Source organism: Canis lupus, chromosome 21 (genome assembly GCF_048164855.1).
Source record: "Canis lupus baileyi chromosome 21, mCanLup2.hap1, whole genome shotgun sequence".
In the NCBI taxonomy this organism is placed as follows: domain Eukaryota; kingdom Metazoa; phylum Chordata; class Mammalia; order Carnivora; family Canidae; genus Canis; species Canis lupus.
The window spans coordinates 44,775,287-44,787,983 of record NC_132858.1 but is presented as its reverse complement, the minus strand read 5'-3'; the positions used below and the strand labels follow the sequence as shown (position 1 = coordinate 44,787,983).

Genomic DNA, 12,697 nt, shown 5'->3' with positions numbered 1-12,697 from the left:
TTCAGCATATCTGTCTTTCAGTTTTTACCAAGAGGAGGAGCTCAGAAGCTAGGTCTGGTGGTGGGTGTGAAGGACCCAAACTTCCTGCCCCGGCCAACCCTTCCTGACCGTCTCCACTGCTTTCTTCTTCCAGGCTGACAGGCTGTCATTAGCATAATTTCCGTAACTACACCCAAAAGGCCCAGGTATACTTTCACATTTCCTTGGCAGTCAATACTACTTTTATTTCTCAAAGCTTCATTTCAGATGCATTCCTCAGCTGACCCTTCCTGAGGCCCCGCCTTTATCATTTCTGAGCATCTGACACTGGAACTGCAGCACCTGGTCCTGCTCCCTGGTCTGCACAGCCCCCCTGGCTCAATGCAGGCTACAGACACACATACACACACATGCACCTATTTTCCAAGACTATAATAGTTCTTATAATCCTACACTATGAAGACCCCAGAAATCATCTACTGCAATCAGTCCAGTTTTAAGGTGAAAGCATAACATTTCTTAAGTATTTTCAAAACTACAATGAGATACCACCTCACACCAGTGAGAATGGGGAAAATTAACAAGGCAGGAAACAACAAATGTTGGAGAGGATGCGGAGAAAAGGGAACCCTCTTACACTGTTGGTGGGAATGTGAACAGGTGCAGCCACTCTGGAAAACTGTGTGGAGGCTCCTCAAACAGTTAAAAATATGCCTGCCCTACGACCCAGCAATTGCACTGTTGGGGATTTACCCCAAAGATACAAATGCAATGAAACGCCGGGACACCTGCACCCCGATGTTTATAGCAGCAATGGCCACGATAGCCAAACTGTGGAAGGAGCCTCGGTGTCCAACGAAAGATGAATGGATAAAGAAAATGTGGTTTATGTATACAATGGAATATTACTCAGCTATTAGAAATGACAAATACCCACCATTTGCTTCAATGTGGATGGAACTGGAGGGTATTATGCTGAGTGAAGTAAGTCAGTCAGAGAAGGACAAACATTATATGTTCTCATTCATTTGGGGAATATAAATAATAGTGAAAGGGAATATAAGGGAAGGGAGAAGAAATGTGTGGGAAATATCAGAAAGGGAGACAGAACGTAAAGACTGCTAACTCTGGGAAACGAACTAGGGGTGGTAGAAGGGGAGGAGGGCGGGGGGTGGGAGTGAATGGGTGACGGGCACTGGGTGTTATTCTGTATGTTAGTAAATTGAACACCAATAAAAAATAAATTAAAATAAATAAATAAATAAATAAATAAATAAATAAATTTCTTAAGTATTTTCTATGCATCTGGGACAGGCTACATGCTTTGCTCATATTCCCTACTTACACTGCCTGTAACTAAATGAGTTCTCTTTTGACAAATAAGGAAAAGGAGGAGAAACAGCTTGCCCGAGACTACACAACTCTCATGTTATGTTAGGGCATTTAAGTCTTCTGATGAGCCCTCTGGGAGAAAGGCTCTAATATAGCTGCTCCCTTTTCAGCAAGGATCCCTGTTCTCTGCTTATCCCTGCCTCCCAAGCATACTCACTGCTCCATTAGTACCACGAGACCATTTGACGCTTGAGATTTGTGTCCAGTAAGAACTAGCTAACATCCACACCTACTTCCTCTTAGGCATGCCACATTGGAAGAGTTACTTAAAATGCCAGCCAAGCCTTCCCCATTTTAAAGGGGGGGAGGGAGTAGCATTCATCTCACAGGGTGATTTTCAGGATTTAATCCAACAATGAGCAGAAGTAATTAGCGCAGTGCTCAGGTATAATCTATATCCAATGAAGGACTGTTGTCACTGGAGCTCTGCTTGTACCACCATTCCTTAGTATTTCTCAGTGCCCTGAGTACTGATGGTCTCTCACCCTCCCTTGTGGTCAGACCTAACCCTGTCCTCTGCCCCTCCCTCCTCCCACCTCTCTCTCACCAGTACCTGCGGGTGCCTCAGGGAAGCAGAGGCTCAGACCCTAACCTGCCCTCTGCAGTCTCCTTTCAACAGGTGCAGCCTTGAGGTCACACCAGGCTTCTGTCCACCTGGTAGGACACAGGGTCATGCTGTTCCAAACACATTCCTGTTTCCAGGTAAGTCTGGACTCCCTCCCAGGTGCAGGGCATAAGGGCTTATCCTGAGGCTCTGGCCACCACTGCCCCTTAGTGGTCCTCAAAGGCAGCCATGCAGTGATCAAACTTGAGCAGAGGCTATGGTCCTGTTGCCCCGCCCACTACTAGTTACTTTACAGTGGAGACTCGGAGCAGAAGCACAGGAAGCAGTAAGGCTAACTTCTCAGCACCCTCCTGCACTGGCATGACTGGGGTTCACTGTGGGGGGACATGATCCTCAGGCAGTTTGATGCATCAACTCTGGATGAGAACCAGGGCCCTCACCTTCCACTTCTGCTTGAATTCTGCTTGAATGCTACTCCATAAGGGATTTGGGGATTAGATTCCCTGGACTTCTTTTCTCTCGTCTGTAAAATAAGATGATTCAACTTCTACGATCGTGTGACAGATTTCAGTGTTAAAACAAAATTGTACAAATAACATAGCACTGTGTTCATTACCTTCTATAAAGTTAGGTGATTAATAAGAAAGAAGAAAGAAAAAGAAAGAAGAAAGAAAACTGGTGTTTCTGTTCTCCAGCTCCAAACAGGAAAACTCCTGCTGAATGTGGGGAAGAAGTAAAAGCTCTTTGAGGAGGTCTAGCTGAATTAAACCCATTTTCAATGAATTTTCAAAGTCTACATATGGCTCAATAACATTGGTAAATATAATTAATGAAAAGAAATTCTAAATAACTGAGACAAAATTGAACCCTCGGGGACACTCACTCCTCATCTGTCTCCATGAGCTTCTGTTTTTGATCCGGGAGATTTATGATTAAGAAATGCCTTCTTTTATAAGAGTCCAGCTAACACCCACAGACACATACTCTTTTGAAGGCCTGGATCAAGGCTATGACTTCCAGCATGTGAGGAAGGGGTAGAGGTGGAGGCGCAGAAATCTTTGTTGGTCTGTTTGGGGGATGTTCCTCCATTCCGTCTTCCCCATTACCTAATACAAGCAAACCCTCTCCTCTTGTGGCATCCTCTCAGGGCCTGACTCCATAGAGCAGTGACTCTGAGTCCTGACTATTACACTTTAGTTAGGGAGAAACTAGCTAAATATGAAGACACTCTCAGGAGAAGTCAGCTCATGTCAATTAAATTATAATTTATCAAGATGATTCAATAGTACCTTTCAGTTACACATAACTGGAAGTACAGTGATCTTGGGCATGGAGCAATCGACCCTATGGGGGGCCGTGTAAGTTCAACTTTCGAGACATTTCCTCCACATGCCCTTCTCCTTTTGGCTATTTTGGCTAAGGTGAGCTTCACCAAGGACACTTTGGCCACACACACCAAAGGCAAACCATCCAGAGGCCACCCAGCCCACCTGTCCTAAGTAAACATGTGCTAATCAAATGTTATTTAAGTTGCTGATTCATAAAAACACTGGAATCATCTTATTTGAATGTAAAGCACCACGTTCAGTTGTTGACTCCCTTAGTGTCTGTTGAAATGAGATTGATATTTTGATCTTACTGAGGGCTTACATTACTTCATGGTGGGGGATTTTGCATAATGGAAGCTCAAAATATTCTGATAGGGATCCCTGGGTGGCGCAGTGGTTTAGCGCCTGCCTTTGGCCCAGGGCGCGATCCTGGAGACCCGGGATCGAATCCCACGTCGGGCTCCCGGTGCATGGAGCCTGCTTCTCCCTCTGCCTATGTCTCTCTCTCTCTCTCTCTCTCTCTCTCTCTCTGTGTGTGTGTGACTATCATAAATAAATAAAAATTAAAAAAAATATTTTGATAATTTGGGCATAACTCATTTTACTTCATTTCTGATGTGGTTAAAGACACAGTGACTCTGAACAACATGACCAATATTATGTTACCAAATTAAGGCTGATTAAGTTTCAGAATATTTTATTTTATTTTTTTATTATTTTTTTTTAAGTTTCAGAATATTTTAAATATCAGTATTTTCATAGGTCTATTATCAACTGCCTGCACATGCTAGTATTTTGGAAAAATTCATGGCTATTACCTCAGACTCACCTTGTAAAAATCATAATTCTAAAAATTGCCTGGGACATCTGGGAATCCATGTTGACTGTTTTGTGTTGGGTGTTCAGTCACGAGAACCTGCCCAGGGACACAGCCTGACAGAGGAAGAGCACAACTTTGAAGAGGTCACCTAGGTACACTGGGATCAGAATAGCTTATTTTATGTCATTTCCATATTCCCTAAATTATCTCATAGAAATTTTGTATTATATTTGAATCCTATTTTAAAATTTATTTTAAAAGAATTCACATGATTCTTAATATTGAAAATCTCTGCATATTACTCAGCACTTAGACACCACATGTGAAATTTGTTATTTTAAATTCCTGTAACTGGCTCTATCTTGACCACTTTTCTCCCCTCTTCTCAAACCTTGGCTTCATTTAGAAAACAAAATTTTATTTTCTCTCAATTCCCATTGCTCTCTGCCAAGTTAGAGACAAGGTTTATTCTTGGAGAGCTCAGAGTAGCTTCTTGACCAGACTGTCTTTTCCTCTGTGTAGGATAGATACAAAGTCCTAAAGAGAGTGGCACCAAAATGCCATCTTCTTATTAACAAAGTACTGTAATTTCTTGCTTGATGTCTTGCAAGATGTCTCTTGCATCCCCATGCATATGCAGGAATGAGATCACATCTAGCAGAACTGCACACAGTGTTGCACACAGGCAGTTTCCTTCAGCAAAGATGTTTGGCACCTTTATTGCCTGAATATGTGACCTCCTAATTTGGGGAAATGTTGCTAGAAAATCATTTTCATGTGATCTTCACCTGGAGACTGGCAAAAGATAAAATTTCAGTTAGTACTCTGTGTGTCCCTTTCTTTGTGGGCACACATTTCTCTCCCAGTCAAATGACAAGCATGGATGCTGAGGGGCATAAAGGCTGGGTTCTCCGAAACCTTGCTTCCCACCCAGGATGGACACTCCTGGTTTCTCCACACTGCTCTCTGCCCCTTTGGCTAACCCCCATGCATTCCACTAATGGACATCTTTGCTCTGATTGCCAGCAGATCTTGGCCATTCAAAGCTGAAGTTTAAAACCATCACCATGTCACCTGACATAAGCATTCCTTCTTGGGCATTAGATTTCCAAGCCTGTGGAAACAGAGCTCTGGGAGAAAAGAAACAAATTCATTCAGTGGGTTAGTTGGTATGAAAGAGAATGACCTCTCCCACTGGCCGGCCCCTCTTAGTTCTGAGTATAAACCTCCAGCTCTGGAGTAGGTGCCACAATATGTTGGATGCAGTTTGATGCTGCCAACCCAAAGCCACTGTCAGGGAGGGACCCCTTAGCTGAATCTGCTTCCACTTCCCAATCTCCTGCTGATGCTCCCAATGACTGCTTCAAAGCAGCTCCCAGAAAATAAGGAACACCATAGATGCAGCCCATGAGGGTCTGCCTCTTAAGGTCCAGAGCAAGGTAAAGAAAGGTAGATGATTCTTGTAGAGGAGCAAAAGGAAGAAATCAAGAAGATGGTCACAAAAGTGGGTTATGTTTGTCCCCAAATTAGTAAAATAATTTAGGGCGTAGGGGGGAGATTAAATCTAGTTTGTTTCTTTTCACTTTCCACAAAGCCACCAAGGTCATATCCCTAACAGAACAGGATGTGCCCTATTGCTTTGATAACAAACAGGAAACTCGATAACTGTTTAGAGATTATCATTTAAAGTCTGTGCTTTTCTGTTTGATGAGCTAAGAAAGGAACTTGTGGATTATTTAAAATGCTTTTGTTCTTAGATTAAATAATGGATTCTCTGGTGTTTGATGACTTATTCAGTTAGTCAGCCATACATAAGTTAAATAAAACAAATAATATAAAAGAGATCCATGTCTAGATAAATGAATTATGAATCAGTATTTTGATGAATGAATTCTGTGTTCTCAGTGTTCTTTACTACGTAAGCAATTGTTTGGGAGCTCAAAAAAATCTCAAACTCTTATTAAATAATTGAAACTAAAGAAATGCTTGTCACTTTCATGACAACAAAATCTGCCTTCCACACTTATATTGATAGATTCATCTTGGGCAGCCCAGGTGGCTCAGCGATTTAGCACCACCTTCAGCCCAGGGCCTGATCCTGGAGACCCGGGATGGAGTTCCACGTCAGGCTCCCTGCGTGTAGTCTGCTTCTCCCTCGGCCTGTGTCTCTTCCTCTCTCTCTCTCTCTGTCTCTCATGAATAAATAAATAAAATCTTTTTTTTTTTTTAAAAGGACTCTGAATCCTGTCTGTCACATCCCAGTCCTAGATCAACAGCAATTCATAGACATAAAGGCCAAACCCAGCAGGCTGGTCCTCATGTTTCTGAGCCAAGTTTTTGCAGTTTGGATATCAGGGGGAATGGCTGAGTGAGTGTGAGAACCATCCTATCTAAGCCAGAAGGACACATTCATACCAGGAATTTCTTTCCAGATTTCCTGATGGGAGCCCTCTTACCTCATCTGCCCAGCACTCATGGGGCACAGGAAGCTCCAAATTGCTCATATCGGTGACAAATCATGAAGAACTTCAGAGAGCTTACTAAGCCACCACTTCTTCTGAGAAACCTGAACCAGCCCACCCTCCTGCCACTGATCTGACAAGTCCTGCTAAAGGGATCTCACTTCTTACCTTGTGTCTGGGGATCCAGCCAGGCCAACAGGATGCCACTGCTGGAAGCGGTCATCTTCTCTTCCCTCTGGACCTGTGAGTTGTCTCTAAGTCACATCAGTCTGCAGAAAAGACTCGAGAAATTATTTATTGTTATCTTTTCCCATATCATTTATTCATGGAAATTTCTCTTCTTTGTTTGCAGTTGGTCTTGGGCAGGTGAGGTTGGAACAACCTCAAATATCAATTTCTGGAACAAAATATAAGAGCATTAACATATTATGCAAGTTGCATGCTCAAAACTTTAACACTAAAGTGATACACTGGTACCGACAGAAACCAGAGCAGGACATAGAACATCTAACATGGGTCCAAACAAGCGCTAGCAAAGTCCCATCTTTAGATGGGAGGAAAAACAAACTTGAGGCAAGTAAAAATGCTCTTACTTCCACTTCAACTTTGAAAATAAATTTCTTACAAGAAGAAGATGAGGCCATGTACTACTGTTCCTGCTGGAGTAGGATCCACAGCATCAGAGTTGACAAGAGAAGCTGCATAAGAACCATCTTCAGGTCTGACCCACTCACATCCTTCTCAACATGGGCAACCACAGCTGTGTACCCAGCCTGAGCCTCTCTCCCTTGGCAGTATTTCCTGAGCTTTGCAGGAAGACATCATCAGCTCTGCTCAGACAGTGAATCCCACATAATATCAGCAATGATGGCATATGTATAAGAATTTTGATACTGTTTTCCTTGAAATTCACTTGTCTGGGAACTCTGAAAATATAGGGTGGATGGTTCAGAGAAAACTCCATTTGTTTGTTAACTCAATTTAGAGGAAGATATTTTTAGTACTTGAATGGTTCAGAAAGGGTATACATTTTACATAAATATTTCCCTGTTATTGGGTTATTTCTGATTTTACTCATAGGCATACTATTCCTCAGAGATGCAAAGATCTGTCAAATGTAAAAATTGGTGCCTTTTGTTAGTGTCTCTGGCCATCCTGAAGGAATCTAGTGACCATTAAATCCTGAGGTAAACAATCAGCTATTTCAGGGATAGGAGAGACCGAGGAATAAATCCTGTGTCCTAGAGGTAGAAAGAGCACCTGACTCCACATTCAAGGATCAATACTGGGACAAAACAACCACTGCTCCATTGGAACAGACCCCTGAGCAAATGAAGTGCCTCCAGAATGGTAGATATATACCTCTAAGACTTTATTTTCCAAGGCTGTACAAAGAAAAATAAAGATCCTGAATAAGGATTAGATGGCTAAAAGAAAGATAATACACACTCCCTACATGTCTAAAGAAAAGAAAGGCAATGTCCATCACAAATCAATAAAACAAGAAATAATTATGTATAATTGAATTCTGTGATTAACATCTGGATGGTTGTGAATTTTCAAGAAATAGGGAAACACACAGTGTAAAAACTTCTCTCCCACAGATTTAGAATCCACTTTCAAAGGATGAGATAAATCCTTTACTTCAAAAATTTGGTACTTTTGGTAACATGTTTATCTGACCATTTAATTGCCATGCTGGCAATTTAACCCTGGTTCTTGAGATCATGACAACACCTTCATTCTGTATCATTTTAAGAATGAGGAGACCTTATCAAGTGCAGAGATGCCATGGAAAGCAGAATGAATTCCTCCCACAGCAGTGTCAACCCCTTCCCGGGGGCAAACTCAGGATCTTGTGTCCCACACTTTGTCCATTATGACGCCTACTTGATTTGGGTCCCCAGTGGGAAGACCTTGAGGGATGAGTGTCAACCTGGCCTCACCTGGCCCCTAACACTCCCTAACACCCCTAAGAAGACCCAGAATGGAATATAGTTTCAGAGAATAAGAGCCCTTTAAAGAGAAGTGAATGAAAAGAAGGATTAAGCTTCTCCCAGTCTCTGTGCTAAATACTTTATACAGATTATTTCATTTAATTCTTAAAATAACTGTGCAAAATCAGATTACTGTGGACACATGAGGACTAACCTCAGGAGATGGAGCCACCCTGACTATTCAATATACATTTAACCATGAAACATAATACTGATGAGCAATAGGGAAAGGGATACCTTATCTAGGAGGCTTTGAGTGACAGGATCCTCTGTAACTGTTAGGAAACATGTCTTTTTTGAAGAATTATAAGTAAAATTTATAAATTATTGAAGGACAAACCAAATCTGCCCTAATCTAGACTTTGATAGGCAATTCTAAGGGATGCATATTAACCTCCAAGGGCCCAGAACATGTAGCCCCAAGAGAAGACTTGATCAAGATGGAGGGCTAAAGATAGAGTCAGTATTTTTAGCACTCTTGCCATCAGTATTTTTGGATTTTTACATTTAATAATAAATGTTTTATAAAATAGTTTAAAATATAACTGCATAACAAATAATAAAATAAAAGTGTATAGATGACATGTAAAATGGTCACGTATTTATGTTTTCCCATGTAATAATATTACTACTTATATCTCCAGAAAAAAGCAAAACTAAAAAACTATAATTAACCACATTGGCAATAGTAGTTACCTTGGAACAGGGGTCTGCTAATTATGTCCATCCCCAGCAACCCCTGGTTTTGTAAATAAGGTTTTATTGAAACTTGGCCTTGACCATATGCTTACAAATTATCTATAATTGCTCTTATGCTACAATAGCGGAGCTGAATATTTGCAACAGAGACCCACAAAGCCTAAAATTTTTATCTTTTCGCCCTCTACAGAAGATATTTGTCAATCGCTTCCCTAGAATAATATACTGTGGAGCGACACTTATTTTTATTTCACATTTCCCTATTCCTCAGAGTTTTTCACTGACCCTTTGTTACATATCCACTCCCCCCCCCCCATATTAACTGTCTTCCTCTGAATGAATTGCTTAACATGTCTTTGAATCCATTTCCTCACTGGAAAATGGAAAATATAAATATATTTACCAGGAGGAACTGGTGAGAGGATGAACTCATAGAATACATATAAATTTCTTACAAGTGCTTGGAACATGCCTAATGCTCACTCTCTTTATGCATACTTTGAATATATGAGTTATTATGGCATATTTGAACATATTATAACAACATATTTTTTATTTAAATAATAGAATAAGTGAAAATAGAGTACTTTTCCTTTCAGACATTTCCAGTAGAACACCTGCTGTCGACATTCCTGGAACACAGCCATGCCTATGCATTTCCTAACTGTCAATGACTGCTTTTGGGCTAGAATGCTGGAAGTAATGAATCACAAGAGAGACCTTAGGGCCAAACAACCTAAGTAAAATATTAGTTATCTGGCCCTGTACAGAAAAATGTTGGCTGCACCTTCCATGCAGAATGAGTAAAGGAATTAGTTCATAATTATCACTAAAATTCAAAATACAATAAGAAAGTACATTGATAAATTTTACTACATGAAAGTGAAAATAAACCTTGCTTTGCAGAAAGCAGCATAAGTTAAATCAAAAGACAAATGATAATATTTGAGGAAATATTTGCAATGTGTAAAGCACATAATGTTCAACTGTGGTAAAAAGAAGAACACATTTTAAAAATGGAAGTAAATCATTAAAATCATTAAAAACCTTCTATAGATAAATAGCAAAAAACATAAAAAGCTAATTTGTGAAGAGAAATATAAAAATAGTTTTTACATATATGAATACATGCTCAACTTCACTTTTAATTAGATAGATGTCTATTAAAACTATAGAGAGATACCATTTCCTATTCATGAGAATGAATAAAAGTGAAACATTCTGTTGGTGAGGCTGTGGGAGAAAATTGGCGTCTTACAACATATTGCTAGTAGGGATGCAAAATACAACCCTTTCATGGGGTAATTTGGTAACAAAAGTTCATATGCATTTACCTTTCAACCTAGCAAAAACACTTTTTGAAATTACTCTGAAGGCACAGCTTCAACACTATGAGCATATATAGGCACAAAGATATTCACTGGGTAACTGCAAAATGTTGGATATAACACAGCAAGTTTGATTGAATAAATGATGGCACATGCACCTAATGGAGGAATATACACTGTAAATAGAATGTGATATGTAAAGCCACTTGTAATTTGTATGCTGGCTATTCACAATTGGAAAATGAAATTTAATAAATAGTATCACTTACAAAAACAACACTAACAATTAAAAAAAACTCTATAATACATAGAGGTGAAATTTAACCAAAAATGGGAAGGATTTGTATCCCGAAATCAATGAAACTTTAATGACATAAGCCAAAGAACAACTAAATAAATCTAGAGATATACCATGTTCATAGATTGACTCAATAGTGATAAATGCATTCCATGTAATCTCAACCCAAATCCCAGAAGAACTTTTAGAAATCAACAAACTGGTTCCAAAATTTATATAGGAAGAGGAAAACATAGCATTGCCAAAACAGGTTTGAAAAGAAGTTAAACACTTACTAGGAAGCTACAATAGTCAAGACAGTGGGATATTGGTGAAAGTATGGACACATAGATGAGAGGAAGAGAATCCAGAAATAGGGCAACACGTAAGTGGTCAACTAATTCCTAATGAAGATGCCAGGGAAATCCAAAGAACAAAGAATAGACTTTTCTACAACTGGGTATGAGACAATTGTTCATCTATGTAAAAAAACAATAAACCTCAATCCATACCAAACATCACATACACAAACTAACTAAAAACAGTTTCCAGGACTAAATGTAAAAACAAAAACAATAACACTTATAGATGAAAATACAGGAGAAAATCTTTGTGACCTTGGGTTAGCCAAAGATTTCTTACATAGGACACAAAAAGTAAGAATCCTAAAGGAAATGTTTGATGATTTGCACTTCCTTAAACTTACAATTTCTGTTTATCTCATGACTGCAAATGGAAGGAAAATAGAAAAGGGAGAGAAAAGCCAGATTAAACTAAAATATTGTTCAAATACATATCAGAGAAAATACTGAGCTCCACAATACAGAGAGAAGTCTCAAGACTCAATAATAACAAATGAAACTCAGTTTAAAAATTACAAAGAGCTATACTGGGAATTTGGGCAGAACTCAAATTTACTTCTCTTCTTTTGATAGCAGAACTTTAAGGTAAATAACAATTTACACAAACAAACAAACAAAAACTAGGAAAAAGGACCCCAATGTGCTCAGAAGTGTAGAGAACATGGCTCCCATCTTAAACAACACCCCAAATAGCAGGACAACCTGAAATGTAATACTTTGTTTGAATCAATTGAATAGCTGAGATTCAGGGTACTTTACCTAAACAATAATTGTAGACACACAGGCACTTGCAGGGAGAAACGGTAAGTGAGCATTTGCTAACCTTGGACAGATGTTATGGAACACATACACCTGGTCACAAGATTAAAGTGTAAATTTCCAATGGAATATTAAGAGCTGGAAAAGTGTGAAACCTGAGGGACCATATGTAAGGTATTTCCTGTCACCTTTTAAGCTTCTTCTCCAGGATCTCCATAAAATTCTTGCAGAAAAGATCAGGAAAAATCCAGAAAAGGCTTCCCTGTTGGTGTTATAAAAGGGGGAACAACTACTGCTGAGACCCACCCAGACCTCACCTACCCCATCACCACTGTAGGAAACAAGTGACCTTATCTGGAGGGGAACGTGCTGGTGGAATCTCATTATAGTTGAGGGAAGACAAAGGAGAGGACCACAAAAAATGTTCCCCAGAAATGTTCAAAAATAACACATTCATCTGCAGAAGGATGAGCATCAAACCACAATCTGAAGTAGGTGCTTACTTATTGTGGTTGAGGGAGGGAGACAGGATTTAAATTTTAAAATTTTCTACCTCTGGAAAAAAAGGCAGGAATATCTGTGAAGGCCACATCCTTAAGACCTAGTTTCGCTGTACCTGGTTAAAATTGAGACTTAATAAAAATATCAGAGAGCATCTCCTGACCTTTCACTCCCATGCTATAAAACCTTGAGTAAAACTAAAAGTAGAATAGACCTCATAGAGCTTCA

General features: G+C 39.7%; 1 long non-coding RNA gene across 1 annotated transcript in view; it reads right to left on the bottom strand.

Moving 5' to 3' along the window:
- Positions 1-4,435: 4,435 nt before the first annotated feature.
- LOC140613126 (uncharacterized) overlaps positions 4,436-12,697 on the bottom strand; it is a 28,464-nt gene continuing 20,202 nt past the window's right edge. The window contains exons 4-5 of the long non-coding RNA XR_012014260.1: positions 6,715-6,815; positions 4,436-4,879 (exon numbers count right to left, since the gene is read on the bottom strand). This is a non-coding gene — a long non-coding RNA (uncharacterized lncRNA). The remainder of the gene's footprint in view (positions 4,880-6,714; positions 6,816-12,697) is intronic.